At 30.4% G+C, this 26,387-nt stretch overlaps 1 protein-coding gene across 2 annotated transcripts in view; it reads left to right on the forward strand.

The window, feature by feature from the left end:
• tmod (tropomodulin) overlaps positions 1 to 26,387 on the forward strand; it is a 515,016-nt gene extending 488,629 nt beyond the window's left edge. For both annotated transcript variants that reach the window (XR_013040456.1, XM_076539657.1), the window contains one exon: positions 26,296 to 26,387. The gene's annotated coding sequence lies outside the window, so the exon portion shown is untranslated. The remainder of the gene's footprint in view (positions 1 to 26,295) is intronic.

Here is a 26,387-nt window from a genome sequence, read left to right on the forward strand (position 1 = left end):
GGTATATCAACTCAAATAAAAGTGAAATACAAGATTAGCTGGTAATACGGTTAATAAGTGTTAGTAGGGAGTATATCGTAGCGAATGCAGTAGCATGTTTTAATAATTACGCTGCTGCGATCAAAGCTGAATAATTCATTTATTTATGTTGCTTCACCGCCAGACGAGAACACTCAATCTTCTCGGTTTGAAACTGAGCGAAACTTTCGAATTGAAACTGCGCACCACCATGCACGAGTACAATAACTATTTCTGCTTACGTATTCTTAAGTGCATAAAGCGAACCATTTCGTAAGGAAAACACGGTTATAATAAATTTACTCTCCATTACTTTCAGAACAAACTGTAAGATAAACTTAGCTACTAAATTTATCATGTATCTTGCTCTACCAAGTATGGATGTATTAAATTATTAAGTCAATTTGAAATTCAATCTGTTGATCGAGTAGAACGAACTAGTTAATCATTTAGCGTAAGATAATCTGCAGCAGAAATAAATCAGTGAAACCGTTTCTAATGAAAATTACCATTTATTTATGTATTAACAAGAGATTTCACCTAATTGTTACACATCGATTTTTATGACACTTTTGTATGTGTAGAAGTTGAAAAAATATTTAGTACGTTTTTTTTTTGTATGTGCAAATATTTACTTTAAAATGGTGAAAATAACAAAATATTCAAAATATTAAAAATGCAGATTTTTCTGTTTTTAAAGGCCGATGATAAGGCGTAAGTGGATATTTGAAAAACTTATTTGCTCAAAAGTCCAAAAATCCAAAAATCCAAAAATCCAAAAGTCCAAAAATCCAAAAATCCAAAAGTTCAAAAATCCAAAAATCCAAAAATCCAAAAATCCAAAAGTCCTAAAGTCCAAAAGTCCAAAAATCCAAACAACCAAAAATCCAAAAATTTATAAATTCATTAACTCTGAGTTCTCAACATTTTTAAACTCCTAAACTGGAAAATTCAAAAATTCCTGTACTTCGAAATTGATAAATATTACCTAAAAATAAGTGATGTAAAAACTTTCATATCCCTAGTAGTATCATCATTTAAGTAAATGATCGGATTCAAATAATTTAGTACATCCAAATTCGAAGTTTAATATAATTTATGCTTTGGGTGTATTTAATGTATTTCATAATTAATAACAGATTGCATTGATAACTAAGTACGCATTTATAATGTACATAGCTGTTTAGCCATAGTTTACCGACTATCATTTACGAAAGGTCGTTTCACGTATACCGTAATGCATACATAAAATTTCAATGGCCACGGAAAGCCTGCTGATCTAAATTCATTTGTTACCATGTGAATGTTCGACTCCATTCAATTTCCACATGCCGTTTACGATAAAAGCTTCGATAAAAGCTTCCGATAAACCGGTTTAAGCCTCGAATCTTTGATTAATTTTTTCGTTCGCGTGTGAACTCCCGGTTAGGACTTCTTGAATTCTGATGACCTGGTCTTTGCTAAGCTTTCGATAACGAAACGATTTGCACTCAACGTCGTATAAATAACGATTTGGATTTAACTGTTTTTTAGGATATCATATTACAATAATACGTATATCACTATAATACTAAATTGCATTGAAAAGTTTTTATGTGTTGTGCGTGTCTGGTAAGTTGGCATGCGAATCGATGGGATCAACGTATGTTTCGACTGCAAACTTAACAGACACGCACAGTGCTAGAAAATAATATCCGAAGAAATAACGTATAATTTATGACACACATATAAAATTATTATATCATTTTTTTTTTATTTGAAATAATTAAATGTATAGAAGTGATTGTAGCACCGAATGAGTGAACTTCATAATCACCATGGAAAGACGTTAATAAATGTGTATATGTATACCAAATTATAAAAAATATTTCATTAGTACTTTTACTGTCAATACTTAGTTGCAAATTTGTTTATTATTAATTAATTATTCTTTCACAAAATAATATACAATAAATTAATATAACTTTAGACCGTGTTGTTTTTGAAGTTGATTCTCATCTAAGATGTGTACAGTAATTAATGGTTTAAAAATGAATGTTATATAATTTCTAAATAAGACATATTTATACCTAAGATTGAAGAAGTAAATTTTGTAATGTAATTGTGTAATTATAATAATGCAATTGTACATGTAAAAATAAAGAAAGCATTACTTACTAGTAACAATTTATAAATTGTAACGATTAGTCGGATTTTATAGAATAATTAATTCTTCCTTGTTTTAGGACAAATATAAAATAACCAATTTATTACTTTAACAATTCAAAATTATTTAATTATAAATATAAATGAAAAAATGATAAATTAATACTATTTGTCTGTATCGTTTATTTTGTAAATAATATATCAAGAGATTTAATGATGCGAGTAACATATCAATTATATGTATAGTTCTGAAAAGTTAAATTGTAACAACTTATAATTACTTATCAAATAATGATGTTCTCAAGTGATTACAATAATTGTTTTTATGTATAATTAATATTATTCTTTTTGAACAAATCACGTTACCGGCGATTAGTGCCACACTTTTTTATTTTTATTTTTTAAATTTTAATTCATTTTAGATGAAAATCTATAAATTCTTTAGTCCATAATATTTTAAATCATAAATTATTATATAATTATATTAATAGTTATGAATAACTCTTACAAATTGCTATACAATTTTCCAAATTACTCAGTAGTGTTACGACTATAACCTAACAATTAAATAGTTTGGAAAAGTATCTTATACAGTCCAGTTCAGAGAAATGCCTACATATTTTCTTATGTATTTATTTATTGTAACACATTAATGATACCATTAATTCTTACAATTGACAATATCGATTTACACATTAGTCAGTAGAAAATTATCACTATAATCTAACAATTCAATATTTTAGAGAAATTACTTCCATAAGCAATTACCTACCTAGCAATTCAATATTTTAGAAAACTACCCAATTAGTTTAATAGTAATACAGCTCAATGTTTTTCATGTATAATTTATTTTATTGTAATACATTCATTGTTACCACTAATTTTTACAATAGGCCATAACAACTTCAATATCACTTATTGGCAAAGTATTAAAATGAAGTGGGGTAAGTACAAACTGATTCTTGTAAAGTTGGTATTTAAACGTAAGTATTTTCAGTCTGCTATGTAAATACTTAACCCTGTCGATATTGAACGCTTTGCACAATTACTATTATTTAATTAATATTAACTAGGACCTTAATTTTCCTGGTACATTTTGATTTTGATAGGAAATTGTTTAAAATGTCAACTACTCTGCACTTTCCCCGAAAATGGAGTAAGAGCGTAACTTGAAGTTAAATACTTTGAAACTTTATTTCAGGTGCTAGGGGGCAAGAGCAGAATTATTAACAAATCTGCTATAAAATGCTTTTTACTACATTATGCAAGTATCTATACTGCAAACAAGTACTCTTAGCTGAAATATAAAAGGGGATATAGTGAAACAAAACAAGGAAACAAACATACTAAATGGAGAAATTTCGCTCATATTGTAATAAAAATAGCCTGCACACGCACTTGCCCCGTTTACGAACTTAGCCCACTTCACCTTACCATAACCTCAAATTAGTTGTCACCGTTTTGCTATTAATCGTTTTGATGTGGGTCAATTTTTGAAACAATTTTTAATTCTTATAAGTATTAAAAATGTAAAAATTATTGAGTGAAGTAACTTATTCTAGCGGACTTTAAGTCAGACGTTGTAGTAAGTAATGGTTATAAATATAAGTTGTTATAACCTTTATTAATTGAAAATATGTAATAATTATTCACTGCATCGTTACGAGTTGTAAATAAAGTTATAATGATTCTGCGAAATTGGAATTCCCATAATACTTTCGATTTATTTATGAGGATATGGCAATATGAGGATTACAACAAAATATTATTGCTCCCGGAACAGATATATTGGGGCTATTACTATTGATATTACTAAATTCGGGGTATTATTCATACTGTTATGGAGATTTTTACGTTATTATTAATTAATGATATTAATACCAAACATTGATTTTAATAAGAAATAACTGCTTTATGATATATTTTATATTATTTTTAAGGAAAGAGTTAGGTGTTAGTTCTGGTGACCGAGTATAACTGTTAGCGACTCTGGTGAAAAGTTAATATGCTCCAGCGATTTTCGTTTACCTTGCAATATTTTGATCAGAAGAATCAAAGATCGAGAGTATTGGGTTTCCAAAAATGTACAAATATGCGACTTCGTTTTTCCAGAGTTTTAAAACCAAGAAGCAATATTTTGTTTTGATTTCTTTTGTAAAATAATCTAAGTCGGTAAAGAGCTCAATTTTGCAATTTTCCTTTAAAATTTTACGAAAAGGAAACATACAAGTTTCTATAGAAGAAACTTTGTCATGTCCCATTTTTCCAAAAAGGCACTCGTTATCGACCTAAAAAGTACAAAGAATACTTTAGAAAAGAAATCAAGCAAAATATTGCTTCTTAGTTTAAAAATAATGGCAAAACGAAGTTGCATCTTTCTACATTTTTGGAGACCGAATATCTACTGTCCTTGTCTCATTTAATCAATAACATAAGTTAAACAAGGATCGCCGGAGCTTATCAATTTTCCGTTGGAGGCCCGAAAAATCCCCAAAAACAATACTTGGAGTATCCAATCTCCAAAATTGATCCTTGACACTAAATTTACAAAACCCGTTAAAATGACAGATTTTTTATTTTTTATATTAAATTACGAAAATTATTAAGAAATTTTTGTCAAAATATATGTTAACCTTTAAGGTAAAGAAGTTTACATATTATCAATTGTTTATTTATTTTTATAATTTAATTTCAATTTAAAAATACGTAGTTATTAAACGTCCGTAAATCCAAAGTTAATCACTGTGTAGGGACCAGCATCTGTGCGTTGTTCTGCAGAAAATCGATATCACATATCTACACGTGACGCTGGTCGTGAATAGTCGGAAAAAATTACTCACAAATAAATATCGATAGAAATAGGTATTAGTAACATCAGTAAAAAAACTACACCAGCACACAGAAATTTTAACAGAAAAAATTTGTTTAACAAGAACTATTTAATTTATTTTTAAATAAATTTAAACAAAAGTTAATGGATGTAAGTTGAATAATTTTTTTTATAAAGTCAAGCACAGATATAAACATTTATTTTATTATTTTTTACAATGACATTTTAACTCTTCTCTAGATCATCGTTAGATCTATGTGCATTTTTTTAAATTTGTAACAAAATGCTTATAGCAACAAATAATAGATATAATTCTATTACTTAGTTACCAGAAATGAAGTATTTAAAAATTGAACTGATATATGTACTCAACTGAAAATTTATAAACTTGTAGCACAATTAAGATATATAGTCAAAATGTTCCATAATTATTTTTATATGAATTTAAAGTTGTCAAAGTTTTTCAAGTTAAAAAAAAAACAAACCTTGAAATATTTCTAAAGTGCGTTAGAAATGTTTTTAAATAAGTAATATCCATTGTTCTATAATTAGAATTTAAAAAATTAACAATTTAAAGAAAAAAAAAAGAAAAAAAAATATAAGTTCGGGTGGGATCGAACCTGCGTCAAAAAAAGTATTCAGCGGTTTAAGAGTCAGACGCCATAACCGCTGCGCCACCGATGTTGTTGAAAGCCCTTCAAACATTTAATTATATAAAGAACGTACCATAAAACTAATTAATTAAGTTAATTTCATTGTTGTAATCCATAAATCAATTGTGAGACCGTGAAACCTCTTAAAATTACTTAGTGCATCTTTCATGAGAAAATGACATAAAAATTCAAAGCAGAAGTTTGTTTTTCACGCGAAAAAATCGGTTTTTGATTTTTTTAACTATGGCGCACCTCACCGAAAAATCTGAAAAAATTAGAGAATAATAGTTGTACTAATATCTAACTACCACATTAATTTAAAAGTAGTGCTCCGACATCTTCACTAAAAAATCGCATTTTTTCGGATTTTTTTTCAGTTTTTGATTTTTCACGACTACAATTTGCGATCAAAAGATCTGAAAAAATTCTATAATATGCGCTATCTGGACCTCATTGTTTTAGAATTTTTTCAAAATTTTTGTACGAAATTAAATAGGCAAAAAGAGCCAAAAACCGGAATTTCGTTTTTTCCCTTTTACTACCCCCACGGATGAGATAGGGGGTTGAAACTTGGTGTGAGATGTTTTTTTTGGATATGCTACCGACTGACGAATTAGGTTTCTAATTCGACTCAAGGGTACATTTGACTACCTTATCCGGCTATACCCTTTCGAACACGACGTTTCCGTCCGATCCGTTCTCCGTTGTTTAAAATTGTACTTGTATAATTGTTTAATTGACAGATTTTTGAATTTTATGTTTGTATTGTATAAAACCAAATATGAATAAATATTGTTATTTGTGTTTTCCACAGAATCCTTTGAGAAGTTTCCTTTGCGATTATCCTTGCGAAAATCCATCCTACAAATTTTATAAATAAACTTCAATGAAATTAGCAAATATCACATAAATGTAAAAAACATAATGTATCATGATTCTTTTCCAGAGAATTAAATGGAATGAATATGAACTTACTCTTTATGAAAATAACATGAAAACTTCAACATTTCATTGAAAATAAAATGAAATATCAAAATTTCGTTGGAAATAAGTCGAAACGTCAAAATTTCATTAGAAATACTATAAAATAAAATTAAATTAATATTCCGGTTTATAAGAAACATGATATCCAAAATAAAGTTAGGTTATGTCGAACAACCCGTACGTACTCAGCAATGTTGTAGTCTGGTTCCGTATAATAAATGATTACGTTTATATTTTATGAACTTTATAATTAACATACTTAACAAAACTAACAGCACTATTCAATTTTTAACGTAATACCGAAGATATCGATTCATCACGCAAATATTCATTTAACCAGTTAAGTGTGTTTGACGACTATATCCGTCATGGAGATGTGGCAGAATTTTGTGTCATGACGACTATATCCGTCATACGCAAAATTTTGTTACAATTTGATATTTAAATTGTAATTTTAGCGATAACTAAATTATATTCGTAAATTGTAATATGCTTAAAATGTTTAGAGATCAACACGAAATGAAATAAACAACTAAAAAGTGCAAATGATTTGAGATGGATTCATAAATTCTTGAGAGCTAACTCGTCATCGCTTGATTATCACGACACACACTGGTGTGCGCTTTGCAAAAAGATCACCACAATTAACTGGTTAAGAAATTAAAATGTATGAAGACTACTTTTAATTTCTTGCCCTACAATATTGTGTAACACACGTGACGCACATTACAGTTTGAATGAGACAAACCAGATTCGTATTTTCATTGCAATTGATTTTGGTTTAAATTCTAATTATAATCTGTATAATGAAGAATCAGTGAAAGCAAAATATACTTAACATTTTTACTTCCTTTAGTTATCTCATCGATGTCGTAATAATTACAAAGCTGTGAATGACGCGACTACCAAAAAAAATATTAAAGAGTTAAAATGGAGCATTTTGGTTACGTAAATCGGTTGTTAGAAACATTCGTATAGAAGCTTATTATAACATCATGATAAAAAAGCTAATTTTACTAATCAGATGGATAGCTGATTGATAATCATTTTTCGCCTGCTGATAAATAAAAATTTTTTATCTCCAATAATTATCATTAGCTGTTATCAGAAAAGACAGCAATTTTATTAAGATTTATTTATACTGTAAATCATCTTTTTTGAATTTGATTTTTATTAAGATTGCCTGAAGTTACTATAAAAAGTTTATTGTTAGAATGATCATTATTACACCGTTCTGCCTTAGAGACTGTTATCGATAGTGTTATCAATAAACTGATGTATCGATAGCATCATTAGGATATCGACAATGTCGATTTCAGGGCCGAAACTATACTGTCCTCAGAAAACCCTTACCTAACAACTAAATGCATAGTATATAAAAAATTATTCAAAGTATTTATATTGTTTTAACCAGAATTTCTTGAATATTTATCTTGAAAAATATTTTCAGTTTTGCTTTGGTAGAAAGTATGTCGTTTGCTTCTTGTCTATCACGCGAACGTCTCAGATTCATGTTAGCGTAAAAGAAAAATTCCACAACATCACAAGAAGTATCGAGAAAGGAGAACGAAATAATTAATTACATATCAAGAATAGAGAAAACAGGAATAGCAAATACGGACGAAGGTGGTCGACCAAAGCAAAACGTTCTTGTCCGTGATACGCGATTTCCGCACCACTTCTGCCTTTCTTGCGGTGAAACTTCTTCGATTTACACGACTGCAGCACGCGATTTCCACATTTGTCAAACGTTAACCCCCTTTTCTGATGGCTAACCCTATTTCCAATTCCTGTGCCATCTAAACGACGAAAATAATATTTTCAAGCAAAAGAAGTGACTGTCAAAGAGAACATAATTTCTTTAGATATCAAATCGGGGATGGATATAATTATTCTTGCAAATAGTGGCTTTTCCTTTTTTGAAATTGCGTGAACAACGATGATTAACCTAGTAATTATGGAAACGAGAATAGTACTCTATCTTGCGGCCCACGTGAAATAGTAATGAAAGTTTTATTTACCACAAGGGATATCACCGTCTGCTTGATGGTTAAATTAACTGTTCTTGGAAGGGGAAAGTAGAATACGTGCAGGGCTGAGGTATTAGACATTTGTAGAGATTTCAATATTTTAGATTTTTTAATATTTTATTCTTTAAATTTACAAGTTTACTAATTTACTAATTTAAAAATTTCGTAATATGATAATTTGGAGATACAGAAACATAGAAAATTGGAAATTTGAAATTTAAAAGCAATTTATAACTGTTAGGGAGGCAGAGTTAAATAAAATGTGAAGAAATGTCTAGTATAAAATTTAATGAATAGTATATTAACTAATGGATTACATAGGATATTGTTTTCGTTAACACGTGCTTACTTGGACGAGGTTACGAAGACAATGGAAGTGATTATCGTTACATACTTCCGAATAAAAACACAAACAAGGTATCGCCGCTGGACACAGGTAACCAGCGCGGACTGTATACATGAATTTAAATCCGAATTCGCGCAAACACTTAACAAGAACTTTCAAGTTATTAATATTAGAAATCTAGAAATTTGTTGATCGAAAGGTTTAGAAATATTGAAATTCGAAAATGCAGAACTTTCGAAACATATATGTCACAAATTTTAAAGTTTTCAAAGTAAGAAATCTACAAATTTTGTAATTTAGAAAATTGATAGTTTGGAAATCTACAAATATAGAAATATTACATTTTTAACATTTCACATTCTTAAATTTCGATATATAGAAGTAAAAAATTTAATAATTCGGTCATTTGAAAATTTAGAAATATAGAAATTTAGAAAAATAACAACGTATAAATATGCAAAATTTAATTCTCCAAATGTACAAATTTAGAAATATTACATAAATCTATAATTGAATTTCATGTATGTATATATTGGAGTTTGGAGAATTAGAGATTTGGGAATTTAGAAATTTGAGAATTTAGGAATATGACAATTTTGGAGTTTGAGAATTTAGGAATTTAGAAATTTTGGAATTTGAGAATTTAGAAATTTGGAAATTTTTGAATTTGGAAATTTTGAAATTTTGGAATTTGAAAATTTTGGAATTTGGAAATTTTGGAATTTGAAAATTTTGGAATTTGGAAATTTTGGAATTTGAAAATTTTGGAATTTGGAAATTTTGGAATTTGAAAATTTTGGAATTTGGAAATTTTGGAATTTTGAAATTTTGAAATTTTGAAATTTTGAAATTTGGAAATTTTGGAATTTGGAAATTTTGGAATTTTGAAATTTGGAAATTTGGAAATTTTGGAATTTGGAAATTTTGGAGTTTTGAAATTTTGGCATTTAAAAATTTTGAAATTTTAAATTTATAGAATTGGCAACTCGAGATTAGGAAACAGAGATTTCGAAAAATAGGAATTTAAGTATTTTGAGAGATGGACATTTAGGGATTTGAGATTTTGAGTCTTGGGAGATTAAAGATTTGGAAATTTAGGAATTTAGAAAATTATTAATTTAAAAATTTAGGAATTTATTATTTCGAACATTTGAAGGAAATATTGAAAGCGTATAAAAGAAAAATAATTGGATTTTTATAAACAATTGCCCATGAGAAAAATAATTGGACTTTGTTTTCATCTTTCAAATGAAAGAAGTTAAATTTATTAGTAATTACTAATTAATATTTTGCATGCAAAGATATATCTAACATCCGTTTAAAGCAATGCGATGAGACCTTAAATCGAATTTTATCTTCTCTCGCAATTTCACAGACGATTATGTCGAAATACCCATCGGCTTCTTATGAAAGTTTATTCAGTTTTCGAGAGTTGTGATACAGTATAATCGATCATTACGAATATCGATTAGTTAATAAATGAGTCGACGCCAACTAATTTAAACATCGAAGCATAAGTTTCGCTGGCGAACAATAACTGAATCTTGTATGGAAATTATGATATTATTTCCGTTCCTACCTTTGTTCGAATCGGTAAATTCGATATATGTACGTATTGAATCAAGCGATCGAAGAAATAAATCTGTTTGGATTCAACCGGCGAATTGAATATTTGCAAGAAATATTAAATTCAGAGGATAAGCTAATTTGAAAAATTGCTTGCAGCCAAATATTACACCCGCGCTCGATGATATACGATGTTTCGTATTTCGCGAAAAAGTTTCAAGCTGGTCCGATAAAATGAGCGCCCGCCAAGCGCGATGTAACGCTCAGTTTATTAGACACAAAGTTCGTAAATCATCTTACGGGTTATTAATTACGATACCGGCGTGCCGTTATTTTACAAGCGGGAAATTAGCTTGCGGTATTACGCGGTTGCGGCATCCTAAGATTCCTAATACAATTACTCGGCCGAACTTGTGGAACTGAAGCCAAAACTGATCAGGTGCGAGATGAATACCGTTTTAATTGATATTCTACAATTCATTTCCCTGTTCTCAGTGAGTGATTTAAACTTAAACAATCGGGGATGATAAATGAGATAGTTCGAGTTTCATGGAAATAATAACATAAATCTTTTATTGGCAAATATTGACAGAAAGTCTTAATGACCACAACCTATATTATAAAGGATGTTCCTAAGTAACTTTTCCCTATAACTTAGTCGCCGCTCATTGTTCGTAAAAATTATTAACTACAATAAATTTGTACGTAATTTGACAATGAAAAACGATTTCTGTAGCAATTTAGTATTCGACCGCACTAGGCGGTATATAACAGGTGAATTTATAAATCAAGTTACAGCCAGTAACATGAAATTGATTTAACAGACGAAAATAGTATGGCGTAAACCTAATGAACAATATCTATATAATAATAAAACCAAGAAGTTGTCTGGCTGCGGCGAACGTGGTGAGATCCCCTTCCTGACTTTTGTTTACCTTTTGTTTTAGTAGATTCTTCTGCTTCACCACAACAACAATAACAATATTAACAAACAACTACATAATAATACTTACACCATCACACACATTTTTATAATATTCCTCCAAATCCAATATTATTATTTAATAATTAAGATCATCATCACCATTGCTCGCTACTTACCATACCACCAAAACTACACTACTGCTGAAGCAAGCAAGCACACACACTTACCTACAACAAACAAGAACAGAGAGCTCGGTGGAAAATATTTTTATTTAAATTACATTGATAAATGATAAAGGTGTAATAATTTAATGAGGCGTTTAAACTCCTTAATGAGTAATTTAAAGACAGAGTCTTTTTAAATCTAATCGTCGTTAACTTCAGTCAACGACTAACTGGCCTACTAGTTCAAAATAAGTAATATGAGACCGACGATGAAACACGGTGATGGAGGCTTGATGGTATGGGGCTGCATTTTTAGTGTTGGAGTAGGAGGGCCGGTTTTTATTGAAGATATTATGGAGAAGAACAAATATTTAGACATTTTAAAGCAAAATTTATTAAAAAGTGCAACGAATATTGGTATGCGCGGCAGTTTTAAGTTCTACCAGGATAACGATCCGAAACACAAATCGAGAATAGTTCAGGAATATTTATTATATGCTTGACTGAAAGTACTCCATCCTCCACCACAATCACCGGATTTAAGTCCAATTGAAAATCTATGGGACTTATTAGATCGTAATGTTAAGACCACCCCTATAAAAACAAAAGACGAATTAAAAATACGACTGACGGAAGCGTGGAAACGCATTACCCAAAATTATTTAAAAAAAATAATTTCAAACATGCCAACATGTCTGCAACACGTCATCAGACAAAAGAGATATCCCACAAAATATTAAATTAATATTAAAATTATAACTTTGTTGTTACATACACTCTAAATAAGAAAAAGCTTTATGTAATATTAAGTGTCCGAAGATTTTTTCGACACCAGTATCGGATTTACTTTCGTTTATGATTTATTATGTGGAAAACAATAAAAATTAAAGTATTTAGTTTTACATATTTGTAAACTAGAATATGCGCTTTAACCCATTACGGACCAGAAAATTCGATAATCACATTGCAAGTAAGTACAGGAAGCTTTAACTTCGCAAATACCATAGTGCCGGATATTGAATCGAGTAACTGCAAATGAATTTCAGTCATTTCGAATTTTAGGTCGTGTAACGGAGAAACACAATTCTAACCTAACCCAACTTTAACACTTTTAATGATATAATTAAAAATGAATGTCAAACAATGAATTATTAAACATACTAGGTTGGTTTAGACTGGTTTAGATTAATATTTCAGATTAATATTATTTGAATACTTTTTTGTTAATAATTTTTTAGTAAACAATGAGTGACAATTAAGTTATAAAGGAAACCTCAGTACAACCTCAATAACATATGTAAAGGTCAAGGTCATTGAAGATCCTCTTTTGTTAATATCCTTTTATTAATATTCCTACTACAAAATTCTTGATTATTGATTACTGAATAAATATCATGTATGACTTTTGCATCGAAAGCTGATGATAGTTTGATACGTTCGAAAAAGATACAATATATTTTTATCGATTTTGTACATCTGATACATTTTATTTGGCGAATACGAACACTCATACGAACCATATAAACATTTGCAGTTTTAATAAATATAAAAGTTTTATTAAACCAGCTGTTGAAATATTTACATATTTTTTTGTTATTGGTTTCGTATTGGGTCTTCGAACATATTAATTACTTTTGGAATGTGTACAAAATAATGTTTACCTCGTGACTAATAATACCTAACATTTGCAAAATAATACAGGATTATAGTATTAATATTACTGTTAATTTTGTTCTAAATTTATTTCTAGAAAATAAACAGCAAAGTGTATCGATTTTTGGAATGCTACTTGTAACGAAGGTTTATTTGCAGATTGATTCATGATTGAATTATTTTATTTAGAGCAAGTCAATACGGTGATAGTTACTATGTAGAGATTGATAATGAAAACGAAGTGCTAATTGGTAATTAAAGTAAAATGAATCATAGAGTGATGTGTGCAATTAGAGTTAATGTAATTTTCATTCTTCGAATCAGAATGAAGATGAATTGAATGGTGCATAGATTACATACATTACACAATGTTTTATTATTACTTCTGTTTAAATCTTATTATTAGATATTATTATTTAATATTATTATAAAGTTTTATTAATAAATAAATATTATTATTAAATCTTTTACTTTTGTGCCCATTAATTATTTTAAGGAAATAAATTTGAATTGTATTTTTTTTGTTTTGTAGGAAAAAATATGTAAATTATATGCAAATTATATTTCTTAAAAAGTGCAGTTGCCATACTTTCATTACACGGTTATGGTGCGTTATCACATCTCTATTCTTTTGTTAAAAGTTTTTTGAAACTGTTGTGCCCGTTAATAAGTATGTTAGCAGAATATTTGATTAGGTTTCATTAATTATTTACATTAAAGTGACACTAGGGCAGTGATATCTCACAATCCACGTGAAGGGTTCGCGTGTTGAATCGTTCGAAATTTATTACTTGATATAATCACATCTCAACACTTTTTTTTTTAACACAACGTATTGCAATGAATTATTTCAATTGTTCTTCAGTGCCTAATAAATATTTATATACGTCTTTCATTATAATCGTTTTTTATGTTCATTCTTACGAAGGTATTTTTAAACTCATACAAAATATTAAATTTACTACCATCTTTATATTGCAATTGTAGAGTGCTAACTTTTAATATGATTAAAAACATATATCACTCCATAGCAAGAAAAATAACATAAGTCAAGAAGATAAAGATGTCTCAGTAACAGAACAGAAAACTGTATTTCTAAATCAATTATTTACAGCAGTAATTTACAGTAAGTTACAACTAATAAATTGCTTATATAAAGAATACGAAAAATAATATATCAATAATTTCATCATAACGTTTGTATACAATTAAAAATTCTTTTTTGTAAAAGTGCGAAACTCATTCACTGCAATATTCATTTATAAATGTACTTAAGTTAACCTTCAATATACCATAAAATTCTTGTATTTTGTATTAATTATTCATAATTAACAAAATCATTTAAGGCATTTTAATATTTTGAGGTTATAATGTGTTGTTATTTTTGTCCTATATGTGATCAACTGTTTGCCCTTGGCAGAATGCTTTATTTTTTAATGTTATATAATCCTTTTTAACTAAATTTTTTTAATAATTTTTAATTGTGAATTCATTCCTAACATTACTTATGAAAATTCAAGAATAAAGCGATCTAATTCGTCATTTATTGTGACATTATTACAACGGTCAAAATTGAATTATCAAAACCTAAAAAACAATTATTCATTTACTCAAAAATATAGAACAACAGAAAAGTCGGATCTATTTATAACTACAAGATATTTCAGGACTAAATTTTTAATTAATTAAAAGTAATAAAATTAATTAATTTGGTTAGTTCTAATATTTTATTTCTGATACATTTTCAGACATTTTAAAAATTATGGTATTATTAATATTATGAATACATAAGTGACTTGTGACGAGAATTATTCCCAGCTGAATAAAATAAGGAGTTAATATTGATCGATTTCCACTGGTATTAATATTTGATGTAAATTCTACTTTTATTTAATTAATTTAGTTAATTTAGGTAAGTATTCCAATATGAATCGCAATTTAAAGTAATGGCCAAGAGTGGAGTTCGAGTCTTTGATTATAAACTGCAAACAGTGCTTTTATTAACCGACTTCGAAAAAGGAGGAGGTTACTCAATTCGATCAGTATTTTTTTTTTTTTTTTTTTTTTTTTTTTTTTTTTTTTTTTTTTTTTTCTATGTGTGCCCGCCGATTACGCCTAGCTGGATGGACCGATCGGAACGAAACCTTTTGCATCTGTTAGGTTCTGACTCCCCATTGGTACCATTATTAAAAAATTTTTCATTTTTTAATTGCAAAGTATTGTTATTGCAAAAAAACCGGCAACTTTTGAAATAAAGTTTTCTCGATTTTAGTGCGCTTTTAATATCTTATCACGGACATGATTCTGAACAATTTTGTTCATATACAAATTTCGCGGAAAGGTTTAGTTTTCGAGATATTAGCGAAAAATTGTTGGAAAGTTTTGAAATCAACTTTGGACGATTTTCATGTCCTTTTATATAAAATTATATTAAATACATTTCAACCTTTTCGGAGGCGGCGCAAAATTAAATAACATATTCAAAATAATCTTCTAATTTTGCGCCGCCTCCGAAAAGGTTGAAATGTATTTAATATAATACCTAACGAGTAAATAGGTTTCATTCGTATCTGTTACGTAATTGTATGATTGAATGAAATAGAAATTACTTCATTAGGAAATAGAAATTATTTTATACTTTTTAGTGCATTTCGAAGTCGGTGTATTTTTTTTCTAAAAATTATTTTATGGTACTGAATAATGGTCGTCCTCATGGCTAAAGCAGGCGTTGCACATCGTAACAGATTTTGTAATAACCTATCCTAACCTAACATAACCTAATATAATACTGATTTGTTATATTGCTACGGGAAGCATTGTTACACTGCAAAGTTCTTAAAACTGACAATATAAAAAAAGATTTTGTTATGCAATTACAGGAACAATTTATCGATGAATCGCGATTGATTTATCGATCGAGATCTCGAGAAGCAACATCGTGTGTTGCTAGAAGGAAATGAAAATTAAAGGAAAAGAAACATCTAGGAGCGCTCTCTGCAAAAGCGTTTGATACGTATCCGAAACATTTTTATATTTAAACCGTAATTTTTTAATTTGGTTATGATAAATTTTATTAAAAAAAAAATAATGTGCTGTTTTTATTAACATCAACTCTTTAAAATTTATAAATTTGAAATTTGCTTATTTTAAAAACTTGTACATTTGAAAGCTTTGAAATGTATTCCAAAAATTCTATTTTCTTAAATTCTTAAATCCTTCAATTTAGTAATTTTTCAAAACACCGAAACTTCTAAATTTTTTAATTTTCAAATTCTCAAGTACCAAAGTTAAAAGATTCCCACTATCCTAAAATTCCAAATCCCTAAATTCCCTTTCTAAATTTAAAAATCTCTAAGCTACCAAATTATTGAATCTTTATATTTTTTGAACCCTAAATTTAATCCCTAATTTCTCACATCCCTACAAGCTCCAAAAATATATGAATTTGAAAATGTTTTGTTTGTATTATAAATATTTGTTCTTGTACATCTCTAAACTTTAAAATTTTTATATTTCTACAATTAGAAAATCAAATTTCTTAAATTTTTATACATCTAATTTTCTAATTTTCTAAATTTCTTTTACAAATATCTAAATTATTAAATTTCTTAATTTTTAAACGTAAAATTTTGGAATTTTAGAATGTTACATAAATGAAATCTTTATATTTGTAAATTTGAAAATTTTCAATCATTACAAAAATACTATTATTATTGTTTACATACATTTTTATGACAAAGATTATTTGCTAACTATTATTTCTTCATTAGAATTACGTGTAAATATTTAAAAATACAATTTTTTAAAAATAGGAAAAATCATGCAACAACGAGTTATTATCTCTTTTTCCACGAAATATGTCTTTGAAGTACTAAATTCCAGCATGAAACCATTCGCAGTATCGATCGTCCAGATGAAACATTATTTCACCAACATTACTGACATAACGTCATTTTGATGAGCGGGTAATAGATGTTCCAACGCTTTGTAGCTCCAGAAACTTCTCCGTGTCCAATGGGCACAGGTCTTATGGAACACCGTGTGTATACAATACATCTTGCTGTCACGAACAACACGAATATTCGCTCGTAACATACTTTATGTCAAGCAATCTTTACCTGTCCCGTTTAACTCAAGCTAAATACCGTATGAACCTATTACAAACTGAGACGCGTTAATTCGACGAGACATTATGTCCGATGTATTAATTCCCGACAGGGCAATATACGGTTACCGGGTGTCTATTCTTGCTGACAGTTGAGGTTAAGACAGTCTTACCAGAGTGACTGCACAATTTTCTCCGGATCACATTTTACATAGTTTCTAATATGTTAACTGTCATGGTGGAAATGGACATATCTATTAACTTAAACTGTTACATTAGTATCTTCTAGCTTTGCTATAATATGCCTGCGTTGAAATTTAACAAATGAGAAAATTGAGTATTAGAGAATGTGAATATATAAAAAATCAAACATTTGATAGTTCTTTAATATCTGGATATTTGGAAAATTTAAGATTCAATATTTTTTTTTTTAAATAGTGGTTTATAGTCGCATCAACTACCCAGGTTATTAGCGACTGTTGACCAGTTTACGGAGATAAGGTTATGGTCGGAAATGAATGGTTTGACATAACGTTTTCATAGTTGGGTGAAGATTCCTATAGTTTTACAAAATTTTAGTATATTTTAGTATATTTTCTGCATTCCAATATTACGTGTCTGATGGTTATTGTTGTGTTGCATATGTATATCGCATCCTCTGGGGGAACCGTTTTCGAGGTTGTATGAGTGAGTCAATTTGGTGTGTTCGGTCCTAATTTGGGTTACTGCCACTTGATTTCTTCTATTGTGTTTAGGGTTAGTTTTTAAATCGTAAAATTTATCGAGTTCTTGATGGGTTGAGCTGACTTTGTCTTTTCTCCATGTAGAGTCCCATGACTGTTTTAATAGTGTTGCAATATGATTATTGATGTCCGCAGAGGTGTTTAATATCGACTGGTTTTCTGTGACTGTAGTCGCTGCAATTTTTGCCTGCAGGTCGGCCATGGTGTTTCCGTAGATATCCATGTGGGAAGGAACCCACGCTATGATTACAGTTTTGTTGTCTTTGATTAGTTTATTATACTTTTCATAAATTTCTAAGTACATTTTAGTGGTGTATTTTATGTTTCGAGTTTTCCGAATGGTGTAGAGGAAATCAGAGAAGATAATGAACTTGGGCTGAGGAGATCTGTTGACAAGGTTTAGAGCTGATAGGATTGCGTACGTTTCGGGTATGAATACTATTTAAGGGTTGTAGACCATAACTGAACGTTTGGGTGAAAACAGCGGCTCCTGTTCCGTAGTTGTTTTTTGATCCGTCAGTGTAGATGTGGGTAAAATCAGGGTAATTACTGCAGAGGGCATTGAATATTTGTTTGCATCTCTCTTTAGATAGATTTTCTTTTCCGTTAATTTCCAGTGATATATCAGTTTCGGGTAATGTAACGTCCATAGCTGTATTTTGTGCAGTCTGGTCTTTTCCATATTCGGTAGCTTAAATTGGAGTTCTTTCAGGTAGTTTTTTACTCTTTAGTGGAGTGGGAAATTTCCAATTTGGTAATGCGACTGGTGTGTGACCTTCGAAAAAATGTCGACATAGATAATTGGATTTGTGAATGTTAGTACCCTTTAGCGTATTTTAAACTTAAAAGTTTTCTTCTATGTTCAAGAGACGTTTCTCCAGCTTCAATTAGTAAGCTTCCTATGGGAGTTGTATGGAAAGCTCCTGTCACTATCCTTAGTCCTGAGTTATGGATTGTATCTAGTTTTTTAATGATATTTGTCTTCGCTGAGTTGTATATTACTGTTGTATAATCTATTTTGGATCGAATAGTTGCTTGGTAAGTTTGTAGAAGGACAGCTTTGTCGGCACCCCAGTTATTGTGTGAGATTGATTTAATTAGTTTCAAAGATTCAATATTGGGAAGTTGTGATATTTGAAAATTTGGGATAATGTAAAATACAAATTTTATACTTGAGAAAAATGGCATTTCTGAAACATTTAGAAATTTAGAAAAATGGGATTTCTGAAAAATTTAGACATAAGAATTCGGATCCCCGAAAATTCGATTCGGTAATAGAGTTGTTTCGCCAGATGAATGTATACGTCGAAAAATTGATGCGATATCGCGTTCAGCTGCAGCGCGACCAGAAAAATCAACCAACCGACTCGGTAATCCTGACTGCAGCTCTCCGTGTAGCGTAATAATCATCTTCCCTGAAAGTCCATCACGTTTTCACAGGTTTCGAAGATCCTCGTGATGCACGCAACCGATCAATATCTCGTCAGGATCCAGCGTGTTAGCGTGCGGGGTACAACGCACACCGTTGAAAGAGGGATACGGGTCGTTTCGGCACGTACATACGTGTCTACACAGGTAGCACATTATTAAGAGGTCTAGCCGTATCCAGCTTCTAGAGCGTGGTTACATATACGGCCCAGATACGATGTCAGGTGTACGAGCATATGTGGGCAACGACACGATGTTCGACGCTGGTTGAGGTTCCTTTAGGATGGCTCGTTATGCGGAGCAAACTGCCACATAGAAACTGAAATTCAGTATCATGGGACGACGTGCCTCCACCGGCAGGATGTTATCACAATTGAGAACAGAACTACCAGCCAAATACTGAGTCGCATGAGGGATGTTTGATTTAGTTTACACCACGTGTCAACGCGCTTTGGGATGGATGTACAGTGAGGACGAAGGACATTTTTAACTTTATTTTTAAGGTTATGTTGGGTGTGATGAAGGGTTTATGTGAAATAAAATACTAGTGCGGAGTAGAAGGTATGTAAATAATTATATTCAAAAACGGTGAAAGAAATTGTATGTATAATGATCTTGGGAATATCTATAAGATAGATGCACAATAGCCTGCAAAATACTCTGAATCGTATGAGAGATATTTGATTTTATTTACACCACATGTAAATGCACTTTGCCACAGATGTCCCGTAAAGACGTCAAACGGCATTTTTCACAGATATTGCGAGATTTTTATCTTAAAGGTTGCGCTGCACGAGACGTGTTAAAGGGGTTGCCGAGTGAAAATTAATTTCTAGTACGATGAGTAACAAAGGTTTTAGACAGCTGTCAACCAGATGGGTCAAAGTGACCATCACGGAGATTTCTAGAAAGCAAACTGGACATTCGCAATCCCTCATTCGAAGTTTGGAGTTTTTCAATGTAAACAATTTTTATGTTCCAATTTTTAAATTTTCAAATATTTAATGATGTGATTTAAAACTTTCCAATTCCCTATTTCCAAATTTTCAAATATCCAAATTTTTTAATTCAAAATTTTATAATTTTCACATTTTCAAGTTTCGTAGTTTTCAATTTCTTAATAAATAACTTAATTTAAGTACAATTTAAATTTTGTAATTTCCAAATTTATAAGTCATGAAATGTTTAAAATTTGTCCAAATTTTCAAGTTGTCAAATTTGCGAATTTCCAAATATTCAATTTTCTTATTTCCAAATTTAAAACTTCTTACAATAACAAATTTTTAAATCTACAATTTTCAAGTATTGTATATAAATTTTCTAATTTACAATCTTCAATTTTTCAAATGTTCAAATGCCTAAATTCCTAATTGAAAATGTCCAAATTTTCATATTTTCAAATCTCCAAATTTTGAAATCCTCGAATTGCTCAATTTCCAAATTATTAACTGTAAATAAATCTAAATGTTCAAATATTCGAATTTAGAAATGTCTAACTGTCCAAGTTCCTAATGAAAACATGTATTTTATCATTTCCATGTTTTCTACTTCAGTTATCTATCGAAAGTGTCAAAGAAACGCGCGTATGTAGATCGATCATTTGATCAATTGAAAAATGATGTTGTAAGAATTTTTGAAGGAAGAGGTATAAAAATCTGAAGCGTTGCGTTGATTCATTGCCTGATATACACGCTGTTGAGCTCGATCATTATTTTTCGGAGCCAAGGGAATCCCTGTCGAGTAGCGACACCGCGAAGCTCCATGTTTCATTCAGAAAAGTGTATTGGTGCAATTGACAGAGAGATATCGTAGTTTTATGCGCCAGAAATATGTCTGTCTTGAGAGACAGATTGCTAGGTGTTGTCAAATAGCTTATAAATATACCTCGCTCGCAAATGTATTTCTTAATATTAAAACTGCTCTTAATATTAGAGCTGCCACACCAGTTTTACAATTTCATTTTTAAATTTTTATTTCATGTTATATTTTTTCCGCAATGCTGTGACGACTTTTGTAACGATAATTGAAGATATAATATAATGTTTTGTTAGAATTATGCAATGATTGAAGACGACAACTTTGAATTATTAAATGGATGTTAAGCCAAATATAATAATCAATTTATTAAAATAATATTACAACAAACTGTTAACGACTGAACGATGGCAATCACACGACAAGGAATGACATTCGGGGCGGTGTTCACGCTTTATATAAACTAACGATATACAACAAAAGTTTTTTGTCAATCGATTTATGATTAACGTGCAATAATTTGATGTTTTCTCAACATGGTTCGTTTGTTTAGAATCAGAATATTGTAAGCCTTAGTATTTTGTATTCTACTTATACCAATACCTGTCAATTTGTCTGATACTACTCAAAGTGGAAAAGCATAATCTGCTTACCAAATCCGAAATAGTGTATTAGATATTTGGATAGATTTATTGATGCTTTGTTATGAAACTTTATCGCTCGCAACATTTTATATAGAGCCACAACATAAACGTAAACACAGCCGCGATGTAATGTAACATACAAGGTGTAACCCAAAAGAAACTAAAATTGTTTGAACAAAGGAATTAATAAAATATGTGATCAATGTTTCCATAGACATTTTTGCATACAATGAATGCTGCATTAGATTTTAAAAAATTTCATTTTTAATCTATATTGCTCAAACAATTTTGTTATGAACAATATACAATATGTTCTTAACACGTTTGATTCTCCTTACACATTTAACAATGAATGTCAGAAACTGTATTATATTTAGAAAATCGCATGTCACAGATACAGTCTATTTAAGTAGGTTTTCGAGTTTTCGTCCGCCATAATGGATCCGTTATATTGAATTTTGATTTCAGATTTCCATTCAGTAACGTAAAAAACCGATACATTAAAAAGATCGAACAGTTAAGAGATACAGTTTTGCAAGGTGTTTCATGCGTAGTGCCAAACGAGCGCGGTAATTTAGGAGTTATTTACGTCCCAAATATTTATGTAACAAAAAAAAAAAATACGTGTTTCCTAATTAACTTTCCTCTTGAAGTTTTAATAGATTTTATTTCGGTCAGATCAAAACCGATTTTTTTACAGCAAGAAATTGGTCGCTTTAGGGTATTTCACCCCCTAATTTTCACTCCCCTTCCAACATACCTAGGCCAATTTTTGTCTTCTATCGAAAGATACTTTCATACCATAAAATCATCAAAATTGCTTCATTGATCTTGAAAATATCGCAATTTTTCCATTTTACCCTCATACTTTGGGGGGTTGTTTCATACCCTAAATATGTTTTACCGCAGATAAAAAAAATACGTGTCTCCTAATTTTCCATGTACTATAACATATCTAAATTTCATAAAAATCGGAGAGTGATACTTGGGTAGGTTTACTTGTTAGATCATTTTACTTCTCCGCCAAATATAAACGGAAGTCACTCGTGTGGTCCGATAACGCCAAGCGTTCTGGAATGTTCCTCAAGGGCCCGCGACACAATATAGAATTGTAATAGAAATTGTCTTTGCAACATTACAATATTAATAAAATTGCCCATAGTATTTCATTATACCGCTATTATAAATACGCACACGTCAATCAGTCCTACAATAGTTACAGTACCGAGCGCAATTTGACTTTAATAATTGTAAAACGAAATAGATAATGTTTCATTCTAAATTTTTATAATGTGTGCAGATTAACATTTTATACTGTATTGGTTATGCATGTAAAAATTATTTAATAGTTAATCAACAGTCCATAGCTCAAGAGTAAAGGAAAAGAATTATATAGGAAGAGAGAGAGAGAGAGATAAGAGCTGGACAAGGGAGGAACACACATGCACCCACCATCACCACCTAATTAACGAATCACGGTCTCTTACGCATTGGCCTCGCAGCCTAATTCGTTAGGCGCATATCAATGCAACATAAACAATTTCGGACTAGGCCCACTCTGGTTTTCTCCGAGAGGTGCAAGTTGCGACACTCTTCGGTGTATAATCGCGAGGTGCGTGTCGAGGGTCCGTGAAGTGGTTTAGAGACGAGTTTATTCTTGAATTTGTTAAAGTGCAAAATTCAGACAAAGACTCTATATTCACGTAAAGCTTTCGCGTTAATAATCACGTTAAATTTTTAATTCAATATATTATTTTATTTTTCCATTCAATTATATTCAATTTTATTCTTTTCAATTTTTAAAGCATAATTTTATTTTATAGTTTATTTGAATTCAGCAATTGGTCCGTTTCAAAATTCACATTGGTCGAGTCCTTACATGTGTGTTTGTTCTTCCCAGGAACCAGGCGCAGCCGTCACTTCACATTTTGCAAAGGGAGTTATTAATTTTAAATTCATTCAAGTACAAATATTTCGGTGAGTTGTTTCTTTTATTCTTCCAGCTATTTTATGAATTTTTCGGCAAGTAAAGCCTGTAGTTAATTATTTAACTTTGGGATCTCCCTCACTGGATTATAATTTTATTTTGTATTTAAGTAATTGCTTCTCTTTCAAATCTTCGAATTGGGCGTCTCGGATATTTACAATAATTTTGTTCAGTTCATTGTAATTCACATTATATTATATACGCTACCATTCTATGTATTTCATATTTTATAAAATATAATCTTCTGGATTGTTACGTGCGGGAAGCGCGCGCATAAAGCCTCGAAGGTTTGTTTGCCCTAACAATATTAATTGTTAACGGGACTTAATGTTTTGTGGATCCGGAGATACGCTAGTCCCATACGGGCCCTTTCACAAGATCGCAATGTTAAAGGAATTGACGGAGGCAATTAAAGAAATGTAATTCAAACTAATTAAAATATTCAAAAGATTATATTTTATAAAATATGAAATGGTTAGAATGGTAGCGTATGTAATATAATGTGAATCACAATGAACTGAACAGAAATATTATAAATATCCGAGACGCGCAATTCGAAGATTTGAAAGAGAAACAATTATTCAAATACAAAATAAAATTATAATCCAGTGAGGGAAATCCCAAAGTTAAATAATTAACTACTGATTTACTTGCCGAAAAATTCATAAAATAGCTGGAAAAATAAAGGAAACAACTCACCCAAAATATCCGTACTTGTATGAATTTAGAATTAATCAACCTCTTGCAAAGCGTGAAATGCCAACTACGCCTGGTTCCTGAGAAGAACACACACACATGAAAACGCTCCACCAATGAGAATTTTGAACTGACCAATTGTGAAATTCAATTAAACTATAAAATAAAATTATACTTTAAAAATTAAAAAGAATAAACTTAAATATAATTGAATGGAAAAATAAAATAATATATTGAATTAAAATTTAACGTGATTATAAACGTGATTATTAACGCGAAAGCTTTACGTGAAGATAGAGTCTTTGTCTGAATTTTGCACTTTAACAAATTCAAGAACAAACTCGTCTCTAAACCACTTCACGGACCCTCGACACGCACCTCGCGATTATACACCGAAGAGTGTCACAACTTGCACCTCTCGGAGAAGACCAGAGTGGGCCTAGTCCGAAATTGTTTATGTTGCAGTGATATGCGCCTAACGAATTAGGCTGCGAGGCCAATGCGTAAGAGACCGTGATTCGTTAATTAGGTGGTGATGGTGGGTGCATGTGTTCCTCCCTTGTCCAGCTCTTATCTTTCTCTCTTTCTATATAGTTCTTTCCTTTACCCTTGAGCTATGGATTGTTAATTAGCTATTGAATAATTTTACATGCATAACCAATATAATATAAAATGTTAATCTGTACACATTATAAAAATTTAGAATGAAACATTATCTATTTCGTTTTACAATTATTAAAGTTAAATCGCGCTCGGTACTGTAACTATTGTGGAACTGATTGACGTGTGCGTATTCATAATAACGGTATAAAGAAATACTATGGGTAATTTATATAATATTGTAGTGTTACAAAGACAATTTCTATTACAATTTTATATTGCGTCGCGGGCCCTTGAGGAACATTCTAGAACGCTTGGCGTTATCGGACCACACGAGTGTGACTTCCGTTTATATTCGGCGGTTCGGAGAAATGAAATGATCTAAGATTTTGGCCGTGGGACCACGTTGATTTCAAAGAAGGAATGTGTTATATTAACAATCTTAGTTTAGTCGCCAAAAGATAGTCTATCTAATAACATAAAAGACCGTTACTGCGTTCGATCAGGGTGTTCCCAGAATGCAATATGCATTATCGATACACATCCGGTCGGTCAAAATTACAAAAGAAATTTTGAAAAATATTCCTGTTCGGAACGTAACAGGATATTTTAATTAGTTTGAATTTTAATTTCTTTAATTGCCTCCGTCATTTCCTCTAAACATTGCGATCGTGTGAAAGGGCCCGTATGGGACTAGCGTGTCTCCGGATCCACAAAAACATTAAGTCCCGTTAACAATTAATATTGTTAGGGCAAACAAACCTTCGAGGCTTTATACGCGCGCTTCCCGCACGTAACAGGGTGTTGTAGTACTTACCTCTTTTATTATTGTCATTATATAGCATTTATAATTCTATAATATGGAATTTCTTATGTAAAATACAAATAAATCAGTAATTATAGAATTATTCTTTTCTTATGTACTTTTTAAAGTCCAGTCATTTTGATTGACATTGGCAGAAATAACTTCGTCTGAACTGTTAGTAGTTCCAGTATTAATAGGAATAACCACTTTTGTTTCAGATCATATTGCTGCTACGGACAGGAGCTTAAATCACGAGAGATGTACTTGAAATACCCCACCTTCAATAATAAACTGAAACTAATTTACAGAG

The sequence above is a fragment of the Megachile rotundata genome, chromosome 14 (genome assembly GCF_050947335.1).
Source record: "Megachile rotundata isolate GNS110a chromosome 14, iyMegRotu1, whole genome shotgun sequence".
Classification (NCBI taxonomy): Eukaryota; Metazoa; Arthropoda; class Insecta; order Hymenoptera; family Megachilidae; genus Megachile; species Megachile rotundata.